A 13,390-nucleotide genomic window follows, 5' to 3' on the forward strand; every position below is an offset into this window, starting at 1 on the left:
TTAATGACCATCATATCTAATATAGTTTGTGTGCTCAAGGTATTTTGTCCTTAGAAAATGTAGACATATGTAGTTATTACAACAACACTGAGTCTTTCAACCATGAAACATCATTTATTGCATGGTTTGTTTGTGTTCCTATAAATGCACGGTCAGGTGTAGTAGAGGGAAAGACTAATATTACTAATCATCTATAATAGACCTGTGCGATAGCACAGGTCAAAAGTCTAGTCCTAGTTAACATTCCTAATAGCACTGCCAACCCTAATTCTACTGTTTTTGGCTCCAAAACGATGCTGACCGTTGATCTCATTGTCAATGAAAATCAACGACTGATAAGCCTTCTTTGGAATTATTTGTTTTGTGAGTTACAATACATTTATTTTAATCAGTTTCCAACACACCGCTCAATTCCAAGGCATTGGCTAAGACCATGTACAATGGCAAAATACATTCAACAACCTTCAACACCCACTTTTTCAATTTCCAACACTCCACATCATTTTCTCTCTCTTAATTCAACACCCATTCAATTTTTACCACTCCAATGGTTTTCATTCAACACCCTACCCCACCACTTTTTTTTTCTTATTCTTATTCTTATTTAATTTTTGGCTGGAAAATTGATTTGGGTGTTGATAATTGTTGTGATTTTGATAGCTAAATGAGTAATCAAAAGAATTTTGGGTGTTGAATTGATTATTATTGGAATCCATTTCACTAAGTTAAGACTAAAACTTCAAAAAAAGCTAATAATAAGATTAAGAGAGTGAAAAACTTGGTTTTTTTTTCTGTGTCCAAATCAAATGATCCAAGTCTCTATTTGTAGAGAAAAAAAAATCACGAATTTTGGTAAAAAAATAAAAAAACAAAAATATTATTTACAATGAAATAATTGAGTCCAAAACATTAAAAAGATAAAAATACAAAGGTCCAATCATGTTGCAACACGTGGCCCTCCATTACCCAAAAAAAAATTTCTTTCTGAGAACACTACCACCACACGCGCTCATGTCTGCCAGTGTATCACACTCTCCCGTTTGAGCCAACCATAAGCCGACATGTGGCCATGCGGGGTCTGCTTTCAACATGTTGAAGCTCTTCATCACCCAACTCCTCCAGCTCATCTTCAACAAGCAATGCTCCAATGGTTTCAATAGGTTCAACATGTTTAATCTCCTCATTCAACAAGCCATTGGAGATGGTCTAAGAATTGAACGGATGAGAGACCCATTGTTATCGTTTTCATCTCAATCCTCTGCTCTCCCTCCCCTCTCATGGCATCTTCCTTTCTCTCTGCTCTACCTTGCCTCCTCTGTCGAGATCTTGGTCAATCTACCTCTTTTCTCTTTTCTCTTATTCTCTCCAAATTCATTCAATCTTCATGTGGATTCTCACTCCGACAACTTCAACCTTAAACATCTGCTTGAGTCGTCACTGTGCTTTTCTTCCTTCCTTCTAACACCGTCCGTTCACTCAAATCATCCTCCGCATCTAAACCTGACATTGATGCTGCTGTTCAAGTGCTAAACAATCTCAAACTAGAGAAATCGCTTCAATCAATGTTTTTTGGTTCCGATTTCCAGAAGAGAATCTCACATCAAAGACAGATCACAAAATCTATCTCACATCAAAACCATTTCTCCAGGTACTCAATCTATATGACTCAGTTGTATGTTAATTCCTAAATTAAGAAAAAATCTGGGTTTATTTCTATATCATTTAAATTAACGTTAAATTACTTAAATTTTATTTTTTTTGGATTTTTTTGGTAATTATTGGTGTTGTTGAGAACGAAAAGTGGTAGAAATAGTGGTGGGGTTTTGTTTAATCAAAAGAAATTGATGAAGTTATGAATAAAGCTATGTATTGGTCTTTTAGGACTGGTGTCAATATTATGATTCAGCATAAATGAGCTAAATAATTAAGTGACTTGGTGTTTCTGTTTTTATTACGACTTACATGATAGGGTTGTTGAGTGCGGTGACTCCACCAAGTCTGGACCAAAGGATTCAGTTGAGGAAACCACACCAATAAGCAAGGTAAGAGGGCTGTTGATAGTGTTGGGTCTGCTACATTGGATGTTGAAGATGTTGGTGAGAAGTCAATCACAACACCTGTGAAGCTTAAGTGGGTCAAAGTTTAGAAGAATCCTTAAGAGGTTGTGTGTTCGTGTTTGATTGTTTCCTATGGATGTTTTGGGTTGCAGTCTGGATTTATTTAGTGTCTTTGTTTCTGTTTTTTCTATGTATGTTTTGCTGTTTTGCTCTGTCGTTATTATGGTGTAATATTTGAAACAAGGTTGATGTGCGCTTGCACCTTTTGAACTTTCCGTACTGTTGGTTGATCAACTATCTTCAATTAAATTGCGTTATGTTTGTTTGAAAATTGTTCTTATTAATTTTTTCTGGTAAGATATTGTTATAGTCTTATTGATGATTAAAAGAATTTTCTGTTGTCCTGCTTTTGTCAATTTTCGTCAAATAGAACATGTATGTTCTTGATAATTATGGCAGAACAATACTCTGAAAAAATACATAATATTAGTAGCCTCTTTTGCCATTTTTGTTTTCAGGAATGTACATTCCTATGCAGTAATTAAGCTTTGTGGAACGTGTATTTGTTATGGGCTACTAATATGAAGTTTTTTTTTATCAGTTCATAACCACCTTCTTATTAAACCATTTGTAATAATGAAATAGTGTGTTGTTAGATTTTTAGGAACTACAGAAAATCAATTATAAATATGAAAACACTTCAATGGCATGTGTGAATTCCTTTTCCTAATGTATTTCTTCTATGACAAAAAGGGTTTACTTATTGTTTTTTCTCCTCCAATTTTTGAATTTAACAATGAAGATGTACCATTGCAGGGTTCCTGGGCAAAATAAAGGCCTTATTTGAAGGTTTTCTTTTGTCCTTTTATTTATGGACTGGCCGGGTAAGTTTATACATTTATCATTTTTTTCTGGTTGCTTTGATAGAATGAGCTGAGCTGTAGATAGGGTGTGGTTGAGCATGGTTGAGTCTATGATTGTTAATGCCATGTTATTTCTATTCTTGATGAAAAATGTCCTAAGTCTGAAGTTACTCCTACATGTCTATTTATACTCTTAGCATTTGAATATGTCAACATAAAATCACATTTTTTATCAGCTCCCTTAGTGGGATAAACCTATATAACACGGCAAGAATGGCAATGCTTGGTTGCATCCAACACGCTGGATGTTTCTAGAGCTAATGTTGATCTTGATATAGCTCGGGATCATTTGGATAATTCCATAAGGTTTCTATTATTTTGATATCATACTTTTTTCATAAGTATTTTTTACACATAAAGACCAAATCACACTATCACGTACTCCCTCCGTCCCGGAATAACTGACCCATTTTCTAAAAAAAAGTGTCCCAAAATAACTGACTCATTTCAATTTTCAATACAACTTTCATCATTCCCAATACAATATAACACTAAATAATACTCCCTCCGTTTCAAAATGAGTGTCGTTTTAGGTGTTTTCACACGTATTAAGAAATGCAATGATTAAAAGAAAGAGAATGATTATTTTACCAAATTATCCTTATTAACTATTGGTTAGTTTTAAAAGTAATACTTTGGAAGTAGTGTGTAGAGTATTAATTAGAGGGTATAATTGAAAAGAAAAAGTTATTATTGCATTGGAAACTGAAAGCGACATTCATTTTGAAACAAATTTTTTTGGCTAAAGCGACACTCATTTTGAAACGGAGGGAGTACTACTTTTATCATTCCCAATACAATATATTCTACTTTCCCATTTATTTATACACTTTTCTTAATCTGTGTGAAAAACCAAAGTAGGTCAATTATACCGGGACGGAGGTAGTAATATTTATTCATTCATGTAATTTCGGTAAACAAGTCTTTGGTCTTTGAATGTATGAGTGTTCTTATTATAGTCATTGAATGTATCAATATTGCAAATTCATACCCAAGTGCCTCTTTTATTTATAATAGCTTATCCTTTTTTGCATAATTTGAATTATTATTATTTGGAACTCTCCATTTGTATGATTTATTTTAAGCCACTTTTAGAACCTATATTTGATTAGTTAACTGCTGCCAATAATATTCTTTCATGTGCTTATTGATTAGTGTCTTATGCCTGCATGTATCTTTCTATCTCAAGAGATCATTTTAAATTTGGAGTTTGAAATGGAAAGATGTTTGGAATTTATGTATGATAATTGGGCAAGCTTAAGAAAGCATTGTCCATGAATTCTTTACTACTCTCCTCTTTCTGTTTATTTTTTATTTTTCCCTTTATTTTTGCTTCTAATTATTTTATTTCAATGATATCATCAATTCCTTTGGTTAGTCCTAAGCCGAGTGAGTATATGGAGCACTTCAATTTGTTCGATTATTAGATATGCTTTTCAATATTTCAATTTGGGCTGGCCGGGGCAGGATTGCTGCTGCTGTTACACTCAGGTGCTGGTTTTGTGGTCTGGTGTAGACGTAGTGTCTGTTAGGGGAGAGGCAGTGTTCTTGGTTTTTGGTTTAGGCTAGCAGCTGCTGTCCTTGCTTTTCGGCTGTTTTCATGTTTTTCCTTTTCCTGTTTTGCTGTCTTGGCCTTTGTATCGGATTGCTCCCTTACCATTTTAGGTACTGCCTGTCCTGTTTTCATAGTTTGTGAATCAGATTTGCATTTTAAGAATGTTTGTGACTGTTGGCAGATTTGTATTTGTAGAGACTTCTTGGATGGACAATATTTAATTGGTGGAGAAAGTATGCCAAATTTTATAGTGATTTAGTATGTTTGTATTTTTTGGATCTCAGTTAATAATAATGATAGATTTTTTATGTTTGTATGCCTGTATTTTTTGTAACACTGATGATAATGATTCTTATTGTTGGTGGCGTTTGTGAGGTTTTAAGCAAAGTATTTTTTTGAAAATTTGATAATGAGTATAGCAACTATTATAAATTATCTTCATGGTTAAGGCAAAAGTTTACAATAGTTGAAATAAAAAACATGTCCATACAAAAATTTAAAAGCACTACTTTATATTTCAACTTTGTAGGCTCACTAAAATTGTTTGTTTTAGGTTTGAAGTCTAAAGTGGTATTTTCTTAAACCAATTTTCATTCCAAGTTTACTAATTTTTTATTTTTTTTGGATAGTAGACGAGAATGCAAGTGTCACTTTAAACTCTCAGACACACATAATTGTGAGATTCCAGGTTTAAATTTAGGTAAATGTTCAAAAAAAATATAGGGGGAGGAAAAAAGAAACAATGAAAATATGGGAGAGTTGTTTGCCGGTTTAGTGATCACATAAACACATTTTCTAATTGTAAAAAGTACTTCAAATATAAATGTGTGATGCCTGAGTCTAAGATTTATGGATAGACATATTCTGCTATACCTACTGAATCAGAGATTGACATTCTTCTTTTTGGGCAGAGGCATCATTACTTTTTTTTGGTACAAAAAAGAGGGCAGAGCCCGGCAGAGGCATCATTATATTATTGTGCAATGAGTAACTTTTGATATGCATTACGAACTTTTTACTTAGTTTTTGTTCAGTTTTATAGATTGCAATTTGTATACATTTTTTAGTTAAAACTCGAACAATTATGGTGTAAGCAATTTGTGCTCATTTACTATTTTTGTTTTCAATATTACCTTGAAACTATCCTAGGTAAATCTAGGCGCGATTAAACTTACGGATGAGAGATGCTTATTTAAAAAAAAAAAACTTACGAACAAGGAAAAACTTATTTAAAACATTAAGATACAAACGTATTCCATGAGTTCTTTGACACGGTGTTTCTAATATTTCGCATATAATATTATAATGAATTGCAAGTAATGTACTAAACTATATATGACCCGTGCGGCAGCACGGGTAGACGATCTAGTTTATTGATAAAGCTAATGAAGTTATGGATGGATATTCATACCTTGAGAATGAGTCGACGACGATGACATGGATAAAACTAAATCAAATGAACGACGGTGGTTGTGAGCGTTATTTTGTTAGAGCGATGAATGAGAATGAGAATGGTATAGGGTTTCTAATATTGGTATTTTATCTACTAGACCTTGCACCCGTGCTGCCGCACGGGTCATATTGATGGCAAACAAAATATTCAATTATATTGTTAATTCATAATCTATTTGTGCAAATACAATGTTAAAAATAATAATACAACTTAAAAAAAGGGAACAAATCATGCTGGTATGTAGACCAAGATTTTCGGGTGTCAAGCCATTGATTGGACTTGAACCTTCAATCTACCGGACTTGCTCGGTTTTATTCTTGGGAAGGGAAAAAGAGATTGAAAAACCCTTTTTGGATCCGGGGGTCGGTTACGATTCGGGAAGGTGTTAGGCACCCGCGTCGTTCACGGTACTCCGTGAGAACCTCTTTCTAACTTTATTTTTATTTGGAAATTTATTGTTTAAAGTTGAAGTGAAAGAATGGAGGGAGGAGAAGTTGGAGTTTTGATTATTTTTATTTGATTGATTTGAAAGGAATAAAGCCTCTGCCTACGTACCCTTAAAAGGGATCAAAACCACCGTAGTTCACTCTTAAAAAATATTTTTTGTGGGTTAGGTTGATTTTAATTATTATTTTTTTTGAAAATGATTTTGAGAAGGGTTGCGAGACCTCAAAGGTATAGAAGAATAAAATGGACGTGAGGTTGTTTCATTTTATTTGCGAAAGGTAGTCTAAGTTTGATTAAAGTTCAATTAGGAATTTGATTAAGAAAATAAAGGAAAAATCTCTTGGATTTGGATCCAAGGTTTATTAAGAAAATGATTTGACTTTGGCTTATTTGATTTTTGAGATAAAAAAGTTTTACTAAACTAATGATAAACTAGCGTAACAATACGGAAAAAATAAAGCAAGCATAAAGCAACGAATAAAATGGTGTAGTGTCGGTGCTTGTGTTGGTGTGTGCAATTACTAAGCTATTACATACCATCCTAGGGGGCATTCTAAAGCAAGAAATAAAAAGCTCAAGAATAGATTACATCAATGCCTAAAAATACACACTAATATCATGGAAATTAAATAAATTGCAAGAATAAAAATGCATGAGATTATATGAAAATTAAAGCAAACATGATATGATGAGACAATGAGAATTTTAAAAGCATCATATACTAGAACAAAATGCAATGATGTTATGATTTTTAAAGCAAAGCATGAAAGCAAAATTCACAAGTAAAGCAATGAACAAGATATTTAAAAAATGCATGAGGTCAAATTAGAAGTTAAAGCAATCATAACATGACAAGATAATACGAAACTTAAATGCATCATGTAGTAGAATATGTTATCAAATTGAAGGCATGCTGTTGAAAGTTTTAAAGCAATGCATGAAATGAAGCAAGATTAACAAGAGAATTTATCGAATAAAAACATTTAAAATGCATGAGATAATGTTAACGCGAGATAAAAACAAAGTCATGAAGGTTAAAATGTTTCAAACATGCTTAGAATTAAAGATACGATGAGTTTAAAATATGAATGAGTTTTAAAAGTTGCTACAAAAGAAGTTAAGTATGCAGGGAGGGGGGTGCAGCAAGCATGCAGGGGGGTTTAGATAGCAAAACAGTAGAAACAGAACAAAACAAATGGGCCAAGCAGCCAAACGGTGGGCTAAGAGGGAGAAATCCCAAATGGGTCGGTTTCTGTGGGTTTGGATCAGACCCATGGGTCAGTGGACATGGATAATGGGTTATGGGCTTAGTATAAAAACGTTGGTGTTAAGAAAAAAACATTTGTGCTAGTTCTTCTTCTCTCTAACATTAACAAACAAAATGTTTTCCCCTCTCTCACTAGAATACAGCAAAACGGAGAAGAAGAAGGTGCGGTGGTCGGAGTCGCTCCGACGCGGTGGTCGGCCGGAGAGCCGCCGCGTCGGAGCTCTTTCTTAAAAAAATTTACGTCGACCTGTCCGTCTTCTCCTTCTCTCCTCGTTTCTCCAAACCGTTTTCGAAAATGAACAATCAAACAAGGTAGATCTAGGAAGTAAGTTTCGAAAATATTTTCCACTTTCCTTTTGTTCATACAACAACGAAGTTTAAACAAACACAAGCAGCACTAGATTCACGATGTTTAAACGAAAAGGTTCAAGGAATATTACCTTAGGTTCGGATCGGAGAAAGCTATATAAGAAAGGAGAACTTCAAAAAACTTTTCTGCTGGTTCGGATTCACTTCAGCTTTGATTTCGGAACTGGACCTTGTTCTCTGCTTCTTGAACCGGTTTAATTTTAAGTTGAACACTCGAATCTGGCTCGGTTTGCTTATTCCTTCACGTGATTCCGCTTCTGCTCGATCCGGTTTGCTCACATTTGGATGCTTTGAGCCGGTTTGTTCTTGCGCTACTGTTGTTGTTGGAAGTGCTTCAAAAATGATATGAGTGAAGCTTTGTTGTGTTTGATGAGTCTTGTTTGGCCGATTGAAATTTGTTTGAAATAGAATGGATTTGTAATTGGAAAGCCTTATTGTTGTTCATTACTCTACGTGTTTGGTTTGGGAAAAGAATGTGAAGCTTATATTATTATGATTACATTATTGGGAAAGAAATTTGGTGAGTTTGTGCTACTGGAAAATGGATATTGAGAATTATTTGGTGATGTTCATGAGTAAAGTTTGGAGAAAAAAAAGTGTTAGATCTATTCTTCTGTGCAGCCGCTGTGGAATAGTGTTAGTGTGAAATTCAGTGCAGCCCCCTTTGCCAATGATTGGCACCACTACTTATAGTAAAAAAACTAGGTTATGAAAGATGAATGTGCTAAAGACCAAGTTACCCTTGAAGAAACTTGGAGACAAAGGAAAGAATTAGATGCTTCTTGGACCAATTAACAAAGGACACATGGACTTAAGACAAAACAAGTTATTAATAAAACAAAATAAAAATGACATTAAAAGCAAAAAGAATAAATGGTTAAAATGAAATAAAATAAAATAAAATAGAATTGTAAAATAATATAAAAGTGATAAAAAATGTAATAAAATTTAAAGCTGTCGAAACTTCGACTGAGACGACTAAAACTCGCGGTGTTTTTAAAACACGAACAAAACTTTTTAAACAGTTTAATCATACGGACAAAAGGAATTTACCTAAAAAGGTCTATTTATCAAAGAAATGAATAAAATACTTTAAAAGCACGCGTAAAAATTTGAAATGTCTAAAAAAAACAAATAAAGCGATTTCAACCAGATAAAGCGCGAACAAAATTTTACTTGCAAGATAAAAGACTTTAAATTATTAAACAACGACTGAAGAAGTTTTAACTGGTTAAAGCGAATAAAAAAGAAATTAATCCGCTTTGAAATATAGGCAAAAATGGGTAAAAACAGAGCAAGGTGGTCAAAATTTGGGGTATGACATGGTACATTACGAAAAATTTCCTTGTAAACAACATTGTATTTAGGATGATTTGAATGATTCAAAAATTCGCCGCAATCTAAAATATGAGAACCATCTCCACCATATACTAACAGATACATGTGTTTCATTTGTTGAAACAGACATTAAATATATTGTCGGTTGGTTAGTGATGACAGATGGATACGGCGTGATAACTTATTGTTTGGTTACTGCACTGATGGTGTGGATAATGAATGGTGATAGTGAACAGAGAAGTGAGAGAGAGGGAGATGGAACAATGAAAAAAAAAATGGTGTATTGAAGTTGAAAAAAAAGAGATGACATAGATAAAGTAACGTTTTTGGAAAATGAAAAAGAAATTAAAGTGGGGGACACAAAAGTAATTGTGAGATTTGAATTAGGTTTAGGGTTTTCATATTAGTGAGTACAAATAAATAAATTGTGATTCATATGCTTGGAGTGGTGACAATTTTCAAGGATTCATCAGATGAGTGAATTATAAAGGGGGAGTCAGTTATGTAAAACCACCCATTACACATTAGTTATGCTTGGAGCGTTACCTATTTTCAATGATTTATGAGATTATGGAAAACAGAACATGAAGGGCAACAACAAAGACACCTATTTATAAGAAGACAGTGAGAATTTGAAAGTTATCATGAAAAACCACCCACGATGCTTGGAGTCGTGGCTATTTTCAAGGATTTATCTAAACCCACTACACATCAGTCATGGTTGGAGTGGCTATTTTCAAGGGTTTTCAAGCAACAACATTGTACGTGTTCAGGGTCAAGACTATATTTTCAAGGATTTATGAAGGCCACTACACATCAGTCATGCTTGGCGTGGCTATTTTCTAGGAACAACATTTGCACGTGTGTTCAGGCTAAAAAAACTACCTAAACAGTGTTTAAGGATACAATAACAAAAATACATTGAGGTGGCAATTTTCCCTATTTTTTAGGACTAAATCACTATTAGAAATTATAACCATTGCCAATCCTAACCTATATCAGAAAACGTGAAGACTGTATATTTGAAAATTCAAGGATTGAGAAACAATCTTAATTGAATTGAAAAATCATAAAATCCCCAAATTTTGAAACCCTAATCACTATCCAGAAAATCAAAATGAATAAAATAATAAAATAGCATTGATATCAAAATTAGTTTACTGATCATACCATTAATAAGTTATCATGGACGAAATATGCATCAGAATCATATTTTTGCGGAGAAATCGAAGGAAAAGGGGGAAGAAAGGGATGGAAATGGCTGATTTCTGGGTTGAGATCGCATGAATAAGGGGAAAACGTGACTTCAGAACCGTATAACGTTAAAGTCGGGAAGGAGAGGAAAAGAGATTAATTGCCTTTTAAAATATCTGTTTGGTATAGGATATGCATTAGTGGAAGCGATATTATACCACTAAAATAGTTACTGGTCAAGTGGTCAAAGTGCTTGGATGGAGGCAATGGGTTGCGAGTTCAACTTCTTGCAGAGACATTTTTTAGAAAGATTTTTTAAACCTCTCAAAAAAGGCAGGATTAAGGTTAATTAAAGTGGGGGACACAAAGGTAATTGTGAGATTTGAATTAGGTTTAGGGTTTTCATATTAGGCATGCATTGTGAACCTTCGTATTATATATTAAGATATATATACTTGCTACTAATAAATGGGTTTTTTTAGGGAATGAATGGGCTTTTGGTGTAGCATATTTGTATTCAAAAATATCCACACAAAAAAAAGAAAGATTAATTCTAAAATTCATTAATTAAACTAGCCATCGCTTTTCTGTTGCAAGTACTCTTTTGTAGTTTGTTATAAATTATTTGGAACATACCATAATTAATGATTTAAGTTTGTTCCTATTTTAGTGGAATACTTTATGGAATATAAATGATTTTTATTTATAAATATTTAAATATATAATACAAAAGATAAAATTGTAGTTAGAATAGATTAAATGAAAGGTAAAATTTATAGTACTATACTAGCGAAAAAGACGGGCACTCACGTGCCCGTCTTTCTGCTCTTGTTACTGTGCTAAAATTTGGAAATTATGAACTATGTTTTTTTTATGAAATTTTGATTTGATTAAAACTAAAAATATAAATGTTTGTTGCTTTCTAGGTATAACAAACCAAATTAAGAATGATTATATATTTCAATAACATTAATAACACAATCTTTATTATAGAAAAAGTTGTTTAAGAGTTTAATTGGGATAATAAAAAAGTAAGTATAAATATACTCATTTAGTTTGTTACACTTTTTGAATGATAAAAAAAAAACATATATATATATATATATATATATATATATATATATATTCATATTGTGTTTGTTACATTTTTTTAATATTTAAATTTAAGGAAATGTTAACCGATGTCCCCGGGACACTGGTTAAGGAATTATAAAAGGAAATTTTGTCTCGGAAATTGTGTCTTCTACTTTTTGAAAGTTAAAAAAGTGTTCTTTTCAATACAAAACTTGATTTTTCTTTCTACTTTTAGTTGCTTAACTAGTGCCCCGTGACATTTTTGGAAAGAGAAAAAGTCAGCCCAAAAGTGCTGAAATGAGTAGTTTTCTTTATATATAGTATACATATATATGGTATAGATATAAAACTAACATGTTTTGGCGTGATGGTTTTTTCTCTTTCCAAAATTACTCTTAACTTTCAATACAAACAACACATAACAAATAGGGAGTAAATTCAAATACTCCCTCCGTTCCTTTTTAAGTGTCGTTTTAGAATTTTAACACAAAATAACAAAGTGTTTTGCACACTTTTTTTTCTTCCTATTATACCCTCATTTTAATCCACTAATAATTTCCTATTTTTTTGCACACCCTTATCTTTCCAATAAATTTAATATGTAACAAACAATTGTTAGTTACTACTCTATTTTTCCAACAAATTCCGATTTTTTTGTGAGCTTTATCTTTCTCTCATAACAAACAATTTCCAATTTTCTAAATATTGTGCATATCTCTTGAAATTTTTAACAAGTACTACTCATGTTATTTATAGAATTTTAACTCTTCATGGAACTATTATCATAGGTAACAAAATTTTGTTTAAATTTGAAGGTAACAAGAAACAAATTTTGTTTTAAAACAAAAAAAAAAACTTTGTTTAAAAAATATAAGAATAATTGACAAAGGGTATAATTGACAAATCATACCCTTAAAATATCAAAACGACAGTTAAATAGGAACGAAAAATTCACCCTAAAACGACACTTAAAAAGGAACAGAGAGAGTAATAAAATAAAAGTGTAACAAACACGATATGTATATATATTTCCAGTTTTTTTTCCTTTATGATCTATTAAAAAGTGTAACAAACTAGATGAGTATATCTATACTAAATTTTCTTTATCCCAATTATACCAACAATTTTTTCTATAATAAAGATTGTTGTTGGTATCATTAAAAAAATAAGAATTTAAATTATATATATTTTTTTATATTGTTGGTGTCGTTGAAATAGATAATCATGATTAATTTGACTTGTTATAATTTGAAAGCAACAAACATTTATATTTTTTAGTTTTAATCAAAATCGAAATTTCACAAAAAAACACCGTTCATAATTTTTAAACGTTGATGCAATAAAAAGAGATGAAAGAGGGGCACACGTGTCCGTCTTTTCGCTAGTAAGAATAATGAAAAAGACAGTACAAAATCCCCTAAACCCTTTATACACTGTACAAGCGTTCAGAGTGTCCGTATATCCACCCTTTATAAATGGTATTTTTTTATGAAATTTTGATTTTGATTAAAAATATAGGTATAAATGTTTGTGACTTTTAAATTATAACAAACCCAATAAATAATGTTTATCTTTTTCAATGACACCAACAATATAACAAATACAATATAAATTAATATCTTTTTAATGACACTAAATTAATAACATTATTGTAGAAAAAATGTTGAAGGGTATGATCGGAATCGTGGAAAAGTTAACACAAAATCCCTTATC

General features: G+C 32.1%; 1 long non-coding RNA gene across 1 annotated transcript; it reads left to right on the forward strand.

Annotated features, from left to right (window-relative positions):
* Nucleotides 1-1,206: 1,206 nt before the first annotated feature.
* LOC146897109 (uncharacterized) lies at nt 1,207-4,849 on the forward strand. Its single transcript, XR_015021129.1, has 3 exons — nt 1,207-1,648; nt 1,970-2,161; nt 2,874-4,849. It is a non-coding gene; the product is annotated as an uncharacterized LOC146897109 (long non-coding RNA).
* Nucleotides 4,850-13,390: the final 8,541 nt, after the last annotated feature.

Source organism: Medicago sativa, chromosome 8, assembly GCF_051527215.1.
Source record: "Medicago sativa cultivar Bolivia chromosome 8, Bolivia_mono, whole genome shotgun sequence".
Taxonomy (NCBI): domain Eukaryota; kingdom Viridiplantae; phylum Streptophyta; class Magnoliopsida; order Fabales; family Fabaceae; genus Medicago; species Medicago sativa.